Genomic DNA, 16439 nt, shown 5'->3' with positions numbered 1-16439 from the left:
CCCAATAGGTCCATCTAGCATTTGATTAGCAGCAACCAAGTGCTCAGAAGGGGTGGCTGTAACACCCCGTACCCGAGACCGTTGCCGGAGTCGAACACGAGGTGTTAACGGACTTAATTCATTAATTAAACAGCTCAAACAATTCATTTTAAAATTTCCGCATAAGTCGGCTAATCGCATCACAGACGCTTTAAAAATCATATCTCGAGTTACTGAAACTCAAATCCAATTCGTAAATTTTTCCTGAAACTCATATATATATCTACTAATTTTTTCTAGAATTTTTGGTTGGGCCAATTAGTACAGTTTATTAGTTAAAGTCTCCCTGCTTCGTGGTTCAACTACTCGACCTCTGTGTATTACTTAATCAGATATCTCCCTGCATGAGCTTCAATGACTATGCCGTTTATCTCTAATAAAACTAGACTCAATAAGTAATCTGTAAATATAAAGCATGACTTCTAATTATATTTGTAAAATTTATGGTGAATTTCCAAATTCAAAACATGGGATCCAGAAATCGCTCTGGCCCTGTTTCACAAAAATTTAAACATCTCATAAAATATAGCTCATATACCTGTTTCACTTATTCCATATGAAAATAGACTCATCAAACTTCGATTCCATAACTTATTCATTATTTAATTCCATTTCTACTATTTTTAGTGATTTTTTAAACTCACATCACTGCTGCTGTCTAATCTATTTTATGGTAAATTTTACCTATTTCATGGTTTCCATGGATTAGCTAGCAATTTGACATACATAACACCAAATATGATCATGATTAGCCATTCCAATGGCTAATCATTACCAAGCATTTCTATTTCCATACCACTCAATAACCATATCATAAGACCATATATACAAAATGATTATAATGCTATACATGCCATACTCAAAATATACAAGCCATTATGCCAAGATGGTATACGGATAGTGTGAGCGTGCCTCCGACCGCTTCCGATTTCCGAGCTGGCTTGTCAACACTACAAGGAATGAAAAGGAGGAGTAAGCATAAATGCTTAGTAAGCTCACATGCAAATAGCAAGTAACATAACCATATAAGCAAACATAAAACATCATTTGCATAATCATCACCAAGACATTCATATCACCTTTTCATTTATCATCTTACCATATTGTTGTTATATCGAGTTTTCAACCCGAGGGTTAAGTACATACCTGTTCAAAGTATCCATTTCACAACACTTACCAATACGTCCCTTTCATCTTGAGTATTCCTCCATTTGAGTAGAACTTTACCCGCTGAACACATCGGAATATAATTCGGATACATGGATAACTTGCACATAAGTGCCACATATGTAGCCAAGCTACCATGTAACCCGCCCATAAGTGAACTCGGACTCAACTCAACGAGCTCGGTGTTCGCATCCATAAGTGAACTCGGACTCAACTCAACGAGTTCGGATGCCTAGTTACATCTCACGAACTCGGACTCAACTCAACGAGTTCGGACATTCGCATCCATAAGTGAACTCGGACTCAACTCAACGAGTTCGGATGCCCAAATATCCCAAAGGACATGTCACTTGTATCCTAATCCATTCCCGAGGTTCAACGGACCTTTTCCCAATCATGTGTCTCAACCATCTTCTACGGAATGCCGATACCGATACTCGGTAGTATTTCACATTTTCCAAGTATATCACATAATTTGACATATTATCAAACAATTATCACAAGTATAATATTTCATAATAATTATCATATCATTTAAAAAACATTAAAACATTTAAAATAATTACTATGTTACCAACATTTACATATGAACTTACCTCGTATGCGAAAATGGCTATTTTTACCATTTCGTCCACAACTTGGTATTTTCCCCATTTTACCCCGAATTTTAGTTTTCCTTGCTCTATCATTTAAAATATAGTCTAATTAGGACTCACATTATTCAAATTGACCCAAAATCATATTTTGGAAAAATTACAATTTTGCCCCTAAACTTTTGCATATTTACACTTTTGCCCCAAAGCTCGTAAATTAAAATTCAGCCTATTTTCTTATGTTTTATGACATGCTGATCATTTTTCCTTCTATGGCAACATCAAATTCTCACTCTAACATGTACTTATGACTATTAGGTATTTTTACCGATTAAGCCCTTTTGCTCGTTTTCACTTAAAACCGAGTAGCACAAGTTGTCTAACATAATTTAAAACCTCATATTCTATCATAAAACTCCAAAATACACAAATTTCACCTATGGGTATTTTTCCAAATATAAACCCTAGGTTAAATTATTGCTAGCATAAGCTAAATCGAGCTACCGGACTCCAAAAACGTAAAAATCATTAAAACGAGGCTAGAACGGACTTACAATCGAGCTTGGAAGCTTGAAAACCCTAGCCATGGTTTCTCCTTGCTATATTCGGCCATGGGGTTGAATATGAGCAAAATTGGCTTTTAATTTTGTATTTTAATTCATTTTACCCTAAATGACCAAAATGCCCTTACTACTAAACTTTCCAAAAATTCCATCCATGTCCAATTTTGTCCATAGACTTAGAAATTGGTAAAATTACTCTTTAAGGACCTCTAATTAATAATCTAATTCAATTTTATGCAAAATACTTCTAGAACACAAGTTTTGCAATTTATTCAATTTAGTCCCAAATTTCAAATTAAGCACTTTATGCATAAAATTTCTTCACAAAATTTTCACACAATCATGCAATCATATCATAGACCTTAAAATAATCATAAAATAATTATTTATATCTCGGATTTTGTGGTCACGAAACCACTATTCCGACTAGGCCCAAAATCGGATATTACAACTCTCCCCCTTCGTGATTTTCGTCCCAAAATCTTACCGAAAAAGTGGTCTTCACTTTTAATCTCATATTTGGTGTCAAGAACTTGCACTTAGACTGCACCTCAATACATCTCTTCAATTTCTCATATGATCTAAAAGCTTACGCCTCAACTCTCAACGTTCTTAAATTTTCAACCCTTCTCAATTTCCCATGATATCATGACATAAAACCGGATCTCAACTTGATTTAATGGAGACCGAATTCCAAGAAATCCGACAATCAAAGAGACCGAAATTCCATGAATCGATGAGTAGGAATTCATTCAATACGTATGTGATTTATAGATCTCGCCAAACATTTAACAATAAGCTACATCACATTTTCCTCTTTCGCCATAGAAATAATTCGATATGGCCTCAAGAATAATCCTTCTCATTTCCATCCCAATATCAACATTGACAAGGATAATTTTGATAGATCCCAATGCTCGGCTTTAACCCCTTTAACAACTCCGATTTTATGTAACATCGGATGCTCTAAACTATCACATTACCTCACCGTCTTGAAACACATCACAATTCATACAACAATACATTACTTGAAAGTCGAAGTCTTTGCTCAATGTAGACTAGTCTAGTTCGGACGCTTGCTTACCAATATTCTCATCTATCCGAACTCTGTCAACATGTAATAAACTTTTCAGCTTTCACAATATGGAAACCTTATCATTCGTAGTGACTTAAACTAATATTCAACTCTTTCTAATAAATATAGACTTCTCGCTCAAACTATTTACTCTTTGATCTGTACAAAATGAAATTCTATTATCAAACTTGGGAAAATAATCCCGACATAATTGTCACATGAAATCTTTCAAATAAATAATTTACCATACCGACTAAAACTCGCTTTTATCACCTATGCCTTTCTTGATGTCAAATCCTTACGTAAATTAGAAAAATCCCAATACTAAAATCACCACATTACCAAGATCAAATTAGAAGTATAGTCATATTTGACATGATTATCACGAAATGAAGAACGATTTGAACATGAGTCATAATTGACAAATTATGGAACAAAGATAACAAGAAAACCGAATAAAGAAATCCAAGATAGAGAAACCGAATAAAGAAATCCGAATAAAGAGATCCGGATAAAGAAACCCAAGATACGATACTATGCCGAGAATCGAAAACCAAATTCATAGAGAAAATACGAATACCTCGATAATTCTTCAAAGAAAGAAAGTCCAAAAGAAAACATTATTTAATCCCACTGAAATCAAATATAACAAGATCAATATATCTTCCCATACATATATATCGATGAAGCATCAAGTAGAAGAAACAGAATCATAATATCATATGAATTCTCTCATCAATTCTTATCGATTTAAATGAAATAGAATACCCGATGAAATAGAGCAATATAAATTATAAACCAATCAGACTACCAATGCTTTCATCCAACACCAAATTAGAAGACATTCCCATATAACAAGAATTTCTTCAAAGATCAATAGCCATAGAAATATTTACGAGAACGGGTGAACACATAGAACATCTCAAAAGAGATCAAGAATCTGTCTCGTCATAATCATCACACTCGGATAATTCACATTTGAAATATCATTTCCCCAACTAGTTCTCGCCACACAAATTTTATATTAAATCATTCACTAAAGAATGTCAGCTACGAATAAATTTCGATTTACCAAAGAGAATTCCTTCTCTAACTGGACAATGCATAATTCCAATAATCTTTATATCAATCGATACTTTCGCTCGACTTTACTTATCAGCTCATTTTCAATCTCGGATCATACTTATAATTATTCTATCACCGAACTCTTTGGGTTTTCAACAGAAACTTATTCAATACAAATCTCATGAAATTCCATTATAAGTACCACTTTGGTAAGGGGAGGGTTGTAGGACCTCTGACTCGACTTTCTTATACATACACATATGACACAACTTCCATCATCATAATAACATCATCAAAATCATGTCATTCATTCATGTTGGCTTACACCAATTTTCCTATTGTCCCATTTAGACAATATACTTATGCATACATTCTATGTTTTCTAGATAGCTTTACTTATCCATTCATTTAATTAAATTAATTCATGCTCATGACATCATATAAGGCCAAACAAACATAAATATTTGCATCACAATCACAACTTTCATTTCGTGCATCATCATGTACATATCATTACAATCATACAATTAAATCCAACAATTTAACATAGATAAGTTCATTTCATTATAATCCTTTATCTCATAAAAAATTGTATATCATTAACATTCATCAACATTCAACGTCCAATCAAGACAAGGACATTTTCATTCGTATTATGATATTATGACCTTTATTCATACCTCTACTACTTTTTATTTATTCCGTTCATCTTATCAAGTAAGCTACATACACTACATCGTATGAGCATTAAGCAAATATAGATATTTATCACAACATGAACTTTCATCTCACATATTATCACATATGTATCATAAACTTTTATTCGTACTTTTTGAACCGAGACTTATCATAATCATAATTTTACTCAAATATCTTCACATAACATTGAACATGGTCGGCACAGCTCGGTTGGAGAGTACCCTGTCTAAATAAGACGGTACTTATACGCGTCGGAAGACATCACACTATCACAGATCAGTGGCATGTATAGCTAAACTTTTACACATGCTAGGTTAGTCCGAGAACCGACTAAACCTGCTCGATACCACTAAATGTAACACCCGCACCGAGACCGTTGCGAGTCGAACACGAGGTGTTAACGGACTTAATTCATTAATTAAACAGCTCATACAATTCATTTTAAAATTTCCAGACAAGCTGGCTAACTGCATCACAGTCGCTTTAAAAATCATATCTCGAGTTACGAAACTCGAAATCCAATTCCGTAAATTTTTCCTGAAACTAGACTCATATATATATCTACTAATTTTTTTCTAGAATTTTTGGTTGGGCCAATTAGTACAGTTTATTAGTTAAAGTCTCCCCTGTTTCAGGGTTCAACTACTCTGACCTCTGTGTATTACGAATCAGATATCTCCCTGTACAGAGATTCAATGACTATGCCGTTTATCTCTACTAAAACTAGACTCAATAAGGAATCTGTACATATAAATCATGACTTCTAATTATCTTTGTAAAATTTATGGTGAATTTCCAAATTCAGAACATGGGATCCAGAAATCGCTCTGGCCCTGTTTCACAAAAATTTAAACATCTCATAAAATATAGCTCATATACCTGTTTCGCTTATTCCATATGAAAATAGACTCATCAAACTTCGATTCCATAACTTATTCATTATTTAATTCCATTTCTACTATTTTTAGTGATTTTTTAAACTCACATCACTGCTGCTGTCTGAATCTATTTTATGGTAAATTTTACCTATTTCATGGTTTCCATGGATTAGCTAGCAATTTGACATACATAACACCAAATATGATCATGATTAGCCATTCCAATGGCTAATCATTACCAAGCATTTCTATTTCCATACCACTCAATAACCATATCATAAGACCATATATACAAAATGATTATAATGCTATACATGCCATACTCAAAATATACAAGCCATTATGCCAAGATGGTATACGGATAGTGTGAGCGTGCCTCCGACCGCTTCCGATTTCGAGCTGGCTTGTCAACACTACAAGGAATGAAAAGGAGGAGTAAGCATAAATGCTTAGTAAGCTCACATGCAAATAGCAAGTAACATAACCATATAAGCAAACATAAAACATCATTTGCATAATCATCACCAAGACATTCATATCACCTTTTCATTTATCATCTTACCATATTGTTGTTATCGAGTTTTCAACCCGAGGGTTAAGTACATACCTGTTCAAAGTATCCATTTCACAACACTTACCAATACGTCCCTTTCATCTTGAGTATTCCTCCATTTGAGTAGAACTTTACCCGTTGAACACATCGAATATAATTCGGATACATGGATAACTTGCACATAAGTGCCACATATGTAGCCAAGCTACCATGTAACCCACCCATAAGTGAACTCGGACTCAACTCAACGAGCTCGGGTGTTCGCATCCATAAGTGAACTCGGACTCAACTCAACGAGTTCGGATGCCTAGTTACATCTCACGAACTCGGACTCAACTCAACGAGTTCGGACATTCGCATCCATAAGTGAACTCGGACTCAACTCAACGAGTTCGGATGCCCAAATATCCCAAAGACATGTCACTTGTATCCTAATCCATTCCTCGAGGTTCAACGGGACCTTTTCCCAATCATGTGTCTCAACCATCTTCTACGGAATGTCGATACTGATACTCGGTAGTATTTCACATTTTCCAAGTATATCACATAATTTGACATATTATCAAACAATTATCACAAGTATAATATTTCATAATAATTATCATATCATTTAAAAACATTAAAACATTTAAAATAATAACTATGTTACCAACATTTACATATGAACTTACCTCGTATGCGAAAATGGCTATTTTACCATTTCGTCCACAACTTGGTATTTTCCCCATTTTACCCAATTTTAGTTTTCCTTGCTCTATCATTTAAAATATAGTCTAATTAGGACTCACATTATTCAAATTGACCCAAAATCATATTTTGGAAAAATTACAATTTTGCCCCTAAACTTTTGCATATTTACACTTTTGCCCCAAAGCTCGTAAATTAAAATTCAGCCTATTTTCTTATGTTTTATGACATGCTGATCATTTTTCCTTCTATGGCAACATCAAATTCTCACTCTAACATGTACTTATGACTATTAGGTATTTTTACCGATTAAGCCCTTTTGCTCGTTTTCACTTAAAACCGAGTAGCACAAGTTGTCTAACATAATTTAAAACCTCATATTCTATCATAAAACTCCAAAATACACAAATTTCACCTATGGGTATTTTTCCAAATATAAACCCTAGGTTAAATTATTGCTAGCATAAGCTAAATCGAGCTACGGACTCCAAAACGTAAAAATCATTAAAACGAGGCTAGAACGGACTTACAATCGAGCTTGGAAGCTTGAAAACCCTAGCCATGGTTTCTCCTTGCTATATTCGGCCATGGGGTTGAAGATGAGCAAAATTGGCTTTTAATTTTGTATTTTAATTCATTTTACCCTAAATGACCAAAATGCCCTTACTACTAAACTTTCCAAAATTCCATCCATGTCCAATTTTTGTCCATAGACTTAGAAATTGGTAAAATTCTCTTTAAGGACCTCTAATTAATAATCTAATTCAATTTTATGCAAAATACTTCTAGAACACAAGTTTTGCAATTTATTCAATTTAGTCCCAAATTTCAAATTAAGCACTTTATGCATAAAATTTCTTCACGAAATTTTCACACAATCATGCAATCATATCATAGACCTTAAAATAATCATAAAATAATTATTTATATCTCGGATTTTGTGGTCACGAAACCACTATTCTGACTAGGCCCAAAATCAGGATATTGCAGTGGCGCTGCCCATGGCATAGTTGTATTTTCTATTAAAATATTATTATCTTGTTATCTCTTGTTCAACTAGAAATATTATGATTTTAATCTATAAATAAACACTATGAGATAGATCAAACTATACATTCTTAAGCGCAATTGCTCTCACAAAATTTATTGAGATTTTATTTTCTAACGTAAATTCTATTTTTTGTGAGAAATCATATTAGGTTTCTAGCCCTTAGAAGAAATTGAATTCCACCCCTAGAAAATACTTTTTTTCATTGTGTGAAATAGATTTGTGAATTTAGAGTCCACTCTATAACTAAACCAATGGTTCGAGAATAATAGAGAATTTTTTGTTTGTAGAAAATTAGAGAACGACAATGTATAATTAACCCAAAACACCAATACTATTTGGTAAAGGTTTATTATTATAAATTGTTGAATAATATTTTTCTCATATCGTATTAAGGGTAACGCAGAGGGTATTTATGCATGTTCCTACTGCTAGTGTTATAACTCACAATAGGGCCCACTATTTTATCTCAGTCTTGGGGCCGATGACACTGGCATTCCCTGTCTCTAGTGAAGACATTCCCTAGGCATCCCCCAACTTATTGGAGGCGTGTCTACAGAGCACGCGGTCCTTTCTGATCTTTTGATTGACACCTGTAGTGAGCCTCGTACTCGCTGGTCACTAGTGAGGGTCCCTTGTAGGACTCGCGATCCCTTCTGCGGACATAGCTCGCGACCCCATTATTATGAAGCTTACACGAGCTCTCCTCATGAACTATCTTTGTGAGCACCTGGCACCCTAGCAAGGTCCCTTGTGGGCTAACTTTGTAAACATATAGCATCTTAGCAGGCTCCCCAGTAAACTATCTTTACGAGGTCCCCGACAAACTATCTTTATGGTAAACATTCTTCTTCCAGATCGAGTCTATCCTGGTCAGAAACCCGGAACCTATTGGGTCATTTAGGCTGGCGGTTATCAAATCCTAACAATCCAGTCCCCCCATTAGTGGGCCTAAGGGATGTTATAAAGTGGCAAGCCTTAGGTCTATTTCAATCGCAGCTTGTTGGGTATGCCACGAGCCGTGGTGCATAGCTGCTGCCCTACCGCGTGTGAACCCGGGTATTAGGTGCGCGTATTTAACCGTTGAGAGACGAATCATTTCTTCTTGCTCACACTGGGTTGTTGGTTCATTTTTGGCCATCCAAATAGTTTAAGGAACTTTTTAAAAGAGGGTCTCTAGGGGTTTAGGTTTATTCACTGTTTGCTATTTTTTGCAAGTTGGAATCGTGGGAATTCTCACGAACCTTTTCTGCTTCTTACTTTCCATTTCTATTTTTTTAACTCAAATCATGGTTAGGATGAGAGGAGCCCACAACCATGTCGTCTCGGTCTGTCTAGTTCCAATCATTGTAACTAAAAACTCCACATATGCACTACTATACTGGAGGAAATAGAACGGGCTCTAGCTGTGCAGGGAATAAAGCTCCACCACTTTGCCTATGAATTTTTCATCCTTTCGAGGTAACACTAGGTGTGCGAGGAAATGAAAGATAACTTCTTTCTCCCATTACATGCCCTGTAAGCGGGGTTCCACCTTCCCTTACATCCTTTCTTTTGTAGCCTCCTCGATGACTATCGCCTCGCTCCTGGCCAACTCTCTAGTTTTTCCTAGTGGCTAGTCATGGTATATTTTCTTGATAGCTACCAATGTGGTAAAGTACCAATGCTCTCTGTCTTCTAGCATCTGGACCAGTTGAAGAGGAGTGATGTGGGGGAGTTAACGGGGTTCTACTACTTTTCCCTTTGCCAGAAGGCACTGATGATCATACGAAATCAATGCAAAAGCCTTCAACTGAAACAAGAAAAGTATATCCAAGTCTGTAACATCCTTGGTGAGAACTTTAGGTTCCCTACTAGGTGGTTTTCCCCCAATGAAGACATGCACACCTCCCAGAGGAGTCTTACCACTGATGAACCTGCCGTGCAATTTCAAAGGTTATTTTATGGTCGCGTGCTGGCCTTGGAGGCAATCCTAACTGTAAGGAATGTCTTCAAGTTTTTCCTGAAGGATCTCAACCCAAACAGTTTGAGGGTTGGCAACAACCAAGAGGTCACACAGTCAGTTGGTGGGTGAGCAACAAGGAGTAATTGGCCTCATAATTCCCTTGATCAACTGGGCATGATATTAGCGGAGCGTTTGGAGGAGCCTGTGAACTTCTTCTACCATTACTGTGGGATGAAGCTCCGTCCCTTCGCTCTACTTGAGTTCAGGCAAGAGAAGAGGGCTAGAAGAGGTACTGACTTATTAATTGTTTTAACTGATCCTAGGATTGCTGATGGTACATGGGCCAATTGGGGCTGCGAGGATAATTCTAGTGAGACTGGCAACACCATGCACAAGTTTAACGAAGCTATGGATATTGATGCTTTGATGGGCAAAGACTGCAAAAAGCATAAGACTTCTACTAGAGTCGTACGTATCAAACCTTCTAAGGATGAGAAGGAGAGCACTGCTCAACTAGAGCATCACTGAAAAAGGAGAGCCAATCTTGATGGCCCTGTTGTTGCAGTCACTCCAATCCATTCTTCCCCTATGGCAAGCTTGCCAATTATAGCCCAAGCGTGCTTACCGATTACCATTAATGAGGATAACCCTTCCCCCAGCTCCTGGGATCTCCCCTGTAGCACTTATTGTTAAAAAAGTGCCTATCAAGGTTGGGGAGGACTTCTTTTTGTCTCTACATCTCTTGTTGTCTGAAGTCAATGCTCTTGGACTGAGGTACACGAAGGCCCGCAATAACGAGCTTGCAGACACCAAAGTTGAGCTAAGTAGTGTGCGCGAGTTGTATCACAAGATAATGAATGATAATGAGATAATAAATAAGAAACAAGGGGTCCTCACCGAACGCCTTGCAATCATGGATATAAAGGAAGAGGTATGTGGGGCCAAGCTTGCTTCAGAGGGAGAAGCATATAACTTTAGAGGTAGAGCTGAAGAGGGTCACTGTGAGGCACTCTACCGAGGTAGAAAGAATTATTAGGGAGTGCCAAGAGCAGATGGATAGCACCCTTCGAAAGAAATATGAGGCTCTGATAGCTTTTAAGGAACAAAAATATTATAACATCTTGGGCACCCTTTGAAAGTTCAAAGAGAAGCTACTACTTCATGCCCAGGTTGCTCGTAGTCCTTTTAATGTTTGCAAGGTGGATTTTGATGTGCTCACTGATGTGGACTTGAGTAGCCTGGGTTTTGATGTTTTCAGTCCTTCTGGGCCTACTTGGGACTACTTCGTATCCATTTGAAAGGACGAGATTTATCTAGGGGAGGGGAAGGGCTTTGCCACTACAGACATGGCTCCTTCTATTGAACGTGACGATGTGAACTAGGTTCCTCCTTCAGTTGTTTAAGGTACTACTATTGTTTCCTCTACTGGCGAGGATGTCGCTCCTGTTAACACGAACTAGGGTGTTGGGGTGTTGATGATGTAACCGAGCAATGATTTTGTAATTTTGTTTTTCTTTAATGAACAAGTATTTGTTTTTATTTCTTGTTGGCTTTCTTTCTGTGTTTACGAGCTTCGTATCGTTTAGTACGCTTCGAGAATAATGCATTGGAAATGTGGATTCACGAACTGTTATCTACCTAAGAATTTTAAAATTCATAGTTGGGAATACGAATCCGCAAGTTGTTTTGTAGTTAAGGGTTTTCTTCATTCACAGCTGGGAGTATGAACTTACAAGCTATTTTATACTTCAAAATTTTAAAATTCATAGGTGGGAATACAAATTCGTGAGCTGTTCCATACTTAAGATGTTTTCTCTTGTTCGACCATTTTGGAGGCTGAAGATTTTTACTTGCGAGCTTTAATTTTACAATTGGGAGCTTTACTCTCACTATCTATTTTAAAGGCTATGGATCTTCTCCTCTGAACTATGTTTTTACAACTGGGAGCTTTGCTCTCGCTAATTGTTTTAGAGGCTGCAGCTTTTCACCTATGAACCTTGTTTTCACAGCTGGGAGTTTTGCTCTTGCTAACTGTTTTAAAGGCTGCAGCTCTTTGCCTACAAACCTTGTTTTCCCAACTAGGAGCTTTACTCCTGCTAACTATTTTAAAGCCTACGGCTCTTCACCTGCGAACCTTGTTTTCACAACTGAGAGCTTTGCCCTCACTAACTATTTTAGAGGTTGTGGCTCTTCGTTTGTGAACATTGTTTTTACAACTGGGAGCTTTGCTCTCACTAACTATTTTAGTGGTTGTGGCTCTTCACCTGCAAACCTTGTTTTTACAGCTGGGAGCTTTGCTCTTGCTAACTGTTTTAGGGGCTACGGCTCTTCACCTACAAAACCTTGTTTTTATTTCTAGGAGCTAACTGTTTTAGAGGATACGGATCGTCATCTGCGATCCTTTTTTTTACAGCTGGGAGCTTTGCTCTCGCTAATTGTTTCAAAGGCTTCAGCTCTTCGCCTGTAAACCTTGTTTTTATTGACTATAGTTTTGTTAGAATGGAATTTTATTCATGGGATAAGAATTCAGACATAGTACTTTTTGAGTTGTTGGGAATTCCAAGTTCGCGATACCATCGTGCATTCCATTCTTGCTAACCTATATGCTCCATAGCCTATTTTATTTACCACTTTATACGGTCCCTCCTAGTTTGGAGCCATTTTCTCTCGGTGAGAAACAGGTAGGCTAGCTTTAGTGTTTCTCAGCACAAGGTCACCTACTTGAAATTGTTTTTCTCTGACCTTAGAGACATAGTAGTAAGCTACTTGTTGGGCACAAGCTACATTTCTAACTTAGTTGTTTTTATGAGCTCATCAATTAGGTCCAGGTTGAGTCTTAGGGCCTCATGGTTAACTTCTTTGTTGAAGTGTCGCGTTCTATGTGATAAGCCTATCCCCGGCAACTGTTCCAACCAAGCCCCTTTTAGTTCGCTCACCTTTTTCTTGAGAGTTGTTAGAATTTTCTTGTTTATAGCTTCCACTTGGCCATTGGTTTGTGGGGTCTTCACCAAGCTTTGGGCTAAGGAAATCTGAAGGTCTTTGCAAAACTTTTTGAATTTCCCCTAAAACTATGTACCATTGTCGTGATAATGGTGCGAGGTATTTTGAATCTACAGATAACCAACTTCCACATAAAAAACTTCATTTTCTTTTCTATGATAATTCCCAAGGCTTTTGCCTCGATCGACTTAGTGAAGTAGTCTACAACTACTACAATGAATTCCTTCTACGCCGTGGCTATAGGGAATGGTCCGAGGATATCGACCCCAGGTCGCAAAAGGCCAAGGTCCTGCCATGATCTGGAGGGGTTCTACTGGTTGTCATTGTATTCTAGCATTTCTTTGGCAAGAGTCACACTTGCGAACTAGGTTCTGGGTGTCTTTGTAGATGGTAGGCCAATAGTACCCCTGTCCAAGTATCTTTTGTGCTAGCAATCTTCTTCTCAAGTGATCACCGCAAATGCCCTTATGGATTTTATTCTTGATATACTCAACTTTCAAGGGAGAAAGGCATCGCAATATTGGGTGCGAAAACCCTTTTCCATATAGCACACTGTCCAAGAGGGTGCATCTATCAAAAGGTGAAATAAACACGTTGTTTTAACTCAGTATGTAATAAGTTCACAATAGGCAGATATATAATTTTCAAGTAGAGAATTCAACAAGTATTCATAGTTCGTATTGATGACATACCTTGCCTCCTTACGTTGTAGTTTTGCGAGTTCTTTTCAATCTTGGCTTTCCTATTTACCCTGTAGCGTATGGATTATAAGGGTCATCCATGTTTCTTCTTGGGTCATATAGAATACTTGGGGGCGTCGTATCTTGGCATTTCCTTGTATTTTTTTTCCTCTCTGTTCAATGATGATGGAGGACGCTAACTTTGACAGGGTATCTACACATGTGTTTTCGTTCTTTGGGAGCTGGCTGCCTTTGGCTTTGCCTAACCCCACTAGCAATTGGGTTACAATTACATGATATTATTTTAGGGTTACTTCTTTCACCTTGTACTCGCCATGTATTTGCCTCGCTACTAGCTGGAAGTCTGTGTGTATGGTCAGGTCCCTAACACCCAACTAGCATGCCAATTGTAGCCAGAGATCAACGCTTCGTACTTGGCAGTGTTGATCGAAATTTGGAATCCAAACGATAGTCCATATTGACATTCGTTGCCCACTGGGTCTACTACGAGCATTTCTACCCCTGATCTTGTTTTGGCTGCAGAGTCGTCGACATAGACTAACTAACCTTTCAACTTGTCTATTGTGCTTGCAATTCCTGAAGGTGTGTTTACTATTTGTGGTGTTCAATAATGAAAATAAAATTTAGTACAAAATGAAAAGTGAGTATCGTTTTTCCATAGAATATAAGAATCGTTAGAGTGGTATGTCCCATCATAAAATATGCCATCATTAAATTGCTAACTTTCATTAGTGTTCACATGTTACACTATCCCTGCAAGATATTTCACTATTTGATACATCAAATTACAACTCATGTTACCTACCATGTCCCCGCTTCTTTTGAACGAGCACTCTACTATGAAGTCTACCAACACCTACCTTTTTATCACCCTTCGCAGGGTGAAATCTATCTTAAACTCTCTGAGTTCAATACTCCACTTCGTTATCCTCTCCAGGGTGCCTACTTTGGCGAGCACTTCCTTTATTAGTTAGTCAGTGATTACAACAATTGGGTAGGCCTGAAAGTACGATCGTAGCTTGTGAGTTGAAATAATTAAAGCGTAGATGCATTTTTCTATTTTTGTGTACCTGAGCTCATCGTGCTAAAGCACTTTGTTGACATAGTATACCGAGAATTAAAGGATGCTTTTAGACTTGACCAAGAAGGCCACGATTGTCTCCTCTGAGGCTACTAAGTACACGTATAGTGTCTCTTCCGTTCGAGGTGACTTTAGCAGTGGAGGGGATGGGAAGTACTATTTCAATTGTTCGAAGGAAATTTGGCATTCTTCGGTCCATGAGAATAGTTTCCTTAGAGCTTTGAAAAATAGGAGGCATTTATCTGCCATCCTGGAGATAAACTTGTTCAATGCCACCACTTTGCTTGTGAGACGCTGAATTTCTTTTATAGTTCGCATGAGGGGCATCTCCGCGATGGCTTGATTTTTTTCTAAATTCATATCTATTCCTCTTTCTGAGATCATGAAACCCAAGAACTTGCCAGCTCACACACCAAAGGCTCATTTTTCCGAATTAAACTTCATGTTGTGGGCTCTTAATGTCGCGAATGCTTTAGAGAGGATTCGCACATGTTTCTTCATAGATTTTCTCTTTACCAGCATGTCATCTACATACACCTCTAAGTCGTGGCCTATCTGCACATTGAATATCCTGTTTACCAACCTTTGGTAAGTTGCACTCGCGTTCTTGAGTCCAAATGGCATGACCTAATAACAGAAGAGACCTTCTTCGATGATGAAAGTTATTTTTTCTTTGTTGTCACGATCTAATAGGATCTGATTGTAGCCCGAAAAGGCATCCATGAAGTTCATAAATGTGTGCCTTGTGAAGGCATCAACTAGGCGATCTGTTAATAGTAAGGGGAAGCTATCCTTGGGGCATGCCTTGTTAACATTGGTGAAGTCAATGCACATCCTCCACTTGCCCGTCACATTTTTTATCATTACCACATTCGAGATCCAGTTCGGGTACTCCACCTCCCTGATAAACCTGGTGGCCAAAAATTTGGAAACCTTCTACCTCACTGCCTTTATTACTTGTGGTGTGGATTTTCTCTTTTTCTGCTTTATGAGCTTTGCCTCTGGGAGCACATTCAACCTATGCACAATTACCCACAAAACTACACTTGGCATATCCATCACGGACCATGCGAAGACGTCTAAATTTCCCCTCAGGCATTTGACCCACATCATTTTTTCTTCCCCGTTTAGTGTTGACAAGATCTTAACTATTTTCTCTTTTTTTTTTTTTGTAAAATAGCTGTAGGGTCTCGGTGTGCTCCACTCTTTGGGCTTCTTATCCCGATGTTCTTTTCTTACATCTAGATCGTCCAAGTTGATGGCTTGGCTCATTAATTTTTCCTCTCTTCAACTCTACCTTTCAATCACAAAATCTCTTACCTATCTGATAGACAACATGTGACAC

The sequence above is a fragment of the Gossypium arboreum genome, chromosome 10 (assembly GCF_025698485.1).
Source record: "Gossypium arboreum isolate Shixiya-1 chromosome 10, ASM2569848v2, whole genome shotgun sequence".
Taxonomy (NCBI): Eukaryota; Viridiplantae; Streptophyta; class Magnoliopsida; order Malvales; family Malvaceae; genus Gossypium; species Gossypium arboreum.
The sequence above is the reverse complement of the archived record's forward strand: the minus strand, read 5'-3'. Positions refer to the sequence as shown.